At 48.3% G+C, this 5,047-nt stretch overlaps 1 protein-coding gene across 1 annotated transcript in view; it reads right to left on the bottom strand.

Annotated features, from left to right (window-relative positions):
* LOC122796673 (serine/threonine-protein kinase WNK2-like) overlaps positions 1-5,047 on the bottom strand; it is a 745,557-nt gene that overhangs the window by 740,251 nt on the left and 259 nt on the right. The gene's annotated exons all lie outside the window — the stretch shown is intronic.

Raw genomic sequence — 5,047 nt, 5'->3', positions numbered from 1 at the left:
AAAAAGCAGTTATGTCTTACCATAACGTTCCATCTGAGTTGTTGATCTTCCATTCATCATTGATGGGTATGGTTCCTAACCCTCTGAACCGAGTCGGCCCAGTACCAAGCTAGCGTACACCAAACTCTCGAGCCACACTACTACCCACAATGCCCTTCATACCATACCTCAGATCGAGTTTGCATAACATATAGTAGCAACATATATAAGAAACAGAAACAAAGGCAGAGGCCATCTCTGTGCAAACAGCCTAACACAGCAAAATGACCCGAAGATCTGCCAGGAGCCTTTGGCGGGGGAAGGTAGGAGGGTGTGATGAATGGAAGAATATCAAACAACTCAGATGGAACGTTATGTTAAGACATAAGTTCTTTATCTGAAGTTAATCTTCTTCCATTCCTCACTGATAGGACAGCGTCCCTAGCTACTACAGAATCTGGGTGGCCCTCATGGAAGAACATACCGAAGAACCATAGAGCCAAAGTCAGCTCTTCCCCTGGAGATCAGATCCAATTTGTAATGCTTGATAAAGGTATGGGGTTTAGCCCAGGTGGCAGCTGCACAAATATCATCCATGGAAGCCCTAACATGAAAGCCGACAGAAGTGGCCACAGCTCTAGTGAAATGAGGTTTAATGCGGCCAGGAGCAGATTCTTCCTCCAGAGAGTAAACAAAGGACATGCAATCCCTAAGCCATTTAGACAAGGTGACCTTAGACACTGCTGATCCCTTTCTAGAGGCCGCAAAGGCAACAAAAAGCTGATCAGACTTTCAAAAAGACTCCGTCCTGTCCAAATAAAAATGCAACTGTCTGTGGACATCCAAGGAATGGAGACAGTATTCCCCTTTGTTGGTATAATTAGGGAAAAACACGGGCAATTGAATGGGCTGACTAATAGAGAATTCCAAAACCACCTTGGGTAAGAAAGTGGGATTGGTGCGAAGCGATACTCTGTCCTTAAGGAAAATCAAATAAGGACTCTATGCATAATACTTCCGTCTGGCTGAAGTAAGTCACCAGAAACAAGGTCTTCCAGGACAGAAACTTCACATCACAGGTTACAGCCGGCTCGAAGGGAGGTAGAGTCAAAGTTTGAAGCACCCTAGACAGATTCCATGATTCCACAGGTTCCCTAATGGGAGGTCTGGAATGAAAAATCCCTTTCAAGAAAGTCTTAACAGACGAGAAGAAATAGGAATTCCATCTGAACCATCACGGAAATTGGAGACGGCAGCTAGATGCACCCGAATCGTGGATGCAGAAGCCCCATTAAGGAAAAGCTCGGTCAGGTATTGAAGAACCGTAGCTGCTGGAACAGAAACAGGATCCAGAGACAGCTCTTGTGCCCACAAGGAAAAACGTTTCCACTTGTCTTCATAAAGTTTGCTGGTAGAAGGTTTGTGGGAAGTCAAAATAATATTCCGTACCAGAGAAGAAAGCGATTCAAGCCTGGCTACTAACAGAAGTGGAGCATTCAAGCTGTCAGCTTTGAGTGTGGCCAGATTTGGAGACTACAACCCTTGGGGGTGAGAAATGAGATCCTGATGGAGGTCTAAAATCCAAGGAGGTCGGAGCAGGTGTGGCTGAAGGAAGGGGAGTCAAACCTGACGAGGCCAGAATGGAGCAATGAAGGAAGGGGAGTCAAACCTGACGAGGCCAGAATGGAGCAATGAGAATCATTCTGCTTTTCAACCGAGTAGCTTTCCTTAAGACCAATGGTATTAAGGGGATGGGAGGATAAGCGTACAGGAGACCTGTGGGCCAATTGAGAGTCAGAGCATCTCAGGGACTCCCCCATGCGGAGGAAAGAGGGCAAAGTAGCTGCTGCACTTCGTATTGGAGTGTACTGCACTTCGTATTGGAGTGGGACGCAAACAGATCGCAGCAAGGCCGGCCCCAGCGGCTGAAAATGTAATCCTCCACTCTCGGGTTGAGAAACCACTCGTGAGGAAGCAGGATGCATCTGCTCAGCCTGTCCGCAATCGCACTGGAACTCCCCGGGATGTGTGTAGCAATCAGGAAACGGTTGTTAGCTATCGCCCACTGCCAAATTCTCATGAGTTTGCGGCAAAGGGGGTAAGATATGCTCCCTCCCCGCTTGCTGATGTACCAGACCACAGACATATTGTTGGACTGGATAGCAATCGGTCCGAGAGGAAGAAGAGGTGGAGAGTTTGCAACACCAGTAACGGCTCTGAGCTCTAGAACGTTGATGTGCAAGTTGACTTCTAGAGGAGACTACGTGCCTTGAACAGATTTTCCCTGAAAATGGCCCCTCCACCCTATCAGGGAAGTGTCCGTAGTCACCGTGGCACTGGGCTGAAGAGGTTGAAAGGGACGACACCAAAGACTTTCGTCCACTCTTATCCACCAGAAGAGATCCTGTTTGCAGAGATCAGTGATGAGGATTAGTGCTTTCAAGGGATGATGATTGTGTATCCATAGAGTTTGAAGAAGCCACTGTAACAGGCACATATGAAACCTGGCCAATGGAACAATGGGAATGGCTGCCGCCATGGAATCCAGAGCCTGCAGAACTTCCCTTGCAGACACTTTCCTGCGGTCAAGTATCACTTGCTTTTGTGTTCTCAGTCTTAAGAGCCTGTGATGAGGAAGAGATATTAGGATGAGCGGAGTGTTGAACATAGCCCCTATGAATTCCAGTTGTTGAGAGGGCTGAAGGTTTGATTTTTTCCAAATTGATAGCAATATCCAGAGACTCCACCAGAGACAGAGTGTGGTGAAGGACCCTGGTCAGTAGACACTCGTTGGGCGCGGCGAGGAGCCAATCGTCCAGATAAGGAAACACCTGGAATCCATGAAGCAGTGAGCTGTCACCATTTCTAGACATGTCATGAATACTATGGGGGCCGTCGAGAGACCGAAAGGCATGGCTCTGAACTGAAAATGACTCGCTCCTAGCCGGAAGCGCAAAAGTCTCCTGGAGCGTTTGTCCATTCTGATGTGGTAATATGCATCCCGGAGATCTAGAGCACATCCACACACCCTCCCGAAGGCATGTAAGGATGGATTGAATAGTGACCATGTGGAACTTGGTCTGTATAAAGTACAGTTGTGTACACCTACCATAAATGTAGATGTTAAGAGTGTCTTCACTGTTGCAGTCATAACTGTAGGGTGCTCCTGCCGGCAGGCAGCCCAAGGTCGGCCAGAATCCCAAAGTCTGGGTCCGGCGTCGGCTGTACAAGCCAGTACCCCGACGTCAGTACGCTCTGGTACACACAGTCAGGGGGTGATCTAAGGGAACCTTCCCCATCATTGTAATCCATATCCTCAATAAGGGATGCTTCAGTCCACGTGTTTTCTTTTGCACACCCTCTTCCAAGGGGACTCTTTGGTGGGAATGTCCAAAGAGGCCTCGGAAAGGGGGGGGGGTGCTTTGGATTAGTGGTCCCCTGCTAAGGGCTGGCGATGGCAGAGTAAGGGAGAACCAAAGACGGAGCTGAAGGAGGAGGACTGCTAGCCGCCAGCGCCTTTTCCATAATCCGGAAGGCAGGCCCACCTGAAGAGATGGGAGCCCGGAACCAAAGAGGACTGAATCGGAACCGGGGTCACAACCCACTCCCAATGGCCCACCTCCAAGACTAAAGTTTGAGAAGGTTTCAGTGCAGATATAACTCTCAGATCAGAGACAGGAACAGAAAAGGCAGTCAAGTGCCGGAGCAGAATATTCCAACCCCGAAGCAACCGGTTCAGTAAGGTAGGCTGTCGTCGGAACCAACATCCAACAGGGCTTAGATGCTTCAGGCATCACAGTAGTCTGTGCTGAAGGAAGGGGTCTCGTTGAAAGCAATGGGCAAGGGGGCCTTGGAACCGAAAGATCCCCATCAGAAGAATACAAAGGAGTCGAAGGAGGAAAAATCCCAACACCCGGAACAGAACAGGGTCTGGAGATTCCTCTTGCAGTCAATACCTGATCAATGAAACGAACAATGTCCATTTCGGAACCGCTCCTGGCAGACGTACTTGATATCCCGGAAGGGGATTCAGGCCGGTCCAGAAAGGGACTGTAGGGTTGCCCGGCAAATGGATCCACAGAAGACGAATACCTGGCCCATGGTAAGGAACTTAAAGGAGCCGAGAATTCGGATTTGAATTGTGTAAACGGTAAAGTCGGCACCGAGAGGGAACTCTGAGCAGAAATCACAAATCGGGGTAGTAGTCAAAATCGGATCAGAGGTCATTGGAACCAGTGCCGAAGTGTCCAGAACCACACTGGTCGGAACCCAAGTAATCAGCAGTTCAGTAGTTGCCGGTGCCAAGCCCGGCACACACAATTCAGACTTCCCAGAAACTGCTCTGGGCACCGAAATCGGTGGCACAGAGGCAGCGAGCCGATGCTGGGAGGAAGATCTACAGGCTTTGGATCAATGATTTTTGCCCCTGTCACCAGCCGGTGAAGAAGGGTAGGAGAGGGGACACTTCTCATCCTTGCCTGGAGGGGTTGAGACCTCTGCAGAAATAGCCTTCGAGGAAGGAGAAGAAAGCAATCCTTTCAAAATGAACTTGTTGAGCCGTTCATTCAACTTTCGTCGACTAAAACTCGCACAAATATCACATGGGGGAGTCACAGAAAGGTGTGAAATGCCCAAACAATAAACGCATTTAAAATGCAAGTCACTGTTTGGTAATTTACCACTGCACGATGTGCAGTGTTTAAAACCTGAAGTACCCTTTTTCTCAGACATACCAACACTCATGCAGACAGAGAAGAGAGGGAGAAAAAGGTCAGACTGCCAGCAATGGTATGAAGAGTTACCACGAGTGTGGTAAAAAGTAAAGGAAAGACAAGAAAATACCAACGATGGTAAGAAAAAGAATACCTTTGGGTAGAGCTAGACTATAAGAAAGACACTAATATTCAAATTATGGGAGAAATAAAAGTTTAAATAAGTCAAAACTACTTAGCTGGAGAGCTTGGTGAAAACGCTGCTATATGGCTGTGTGGCAAACGAGATCTGAGGTATGGGATGAAGGGCATTGTGGGTAGTAGCGTGGCTCGAGAGTTGTGTATGCTAGTTTGGT

This window comes from Protopterus annectens, chromosome 3.part0 (genome assembly GCF_019279795.1).
Source record: "Protopterus annectens isolate FY-2018-M chromosome 3.part0, PAN1.0, whole genome shotgun sequence".
NCBI lineage: Eukaryota > Metazoa > Chordata > Ceratodontiformes > Protopteridae > Protopterus > Protopterus annectens.
This window is presented reverse-complemented; position numbering and strand designations above follow the sequence as displayed.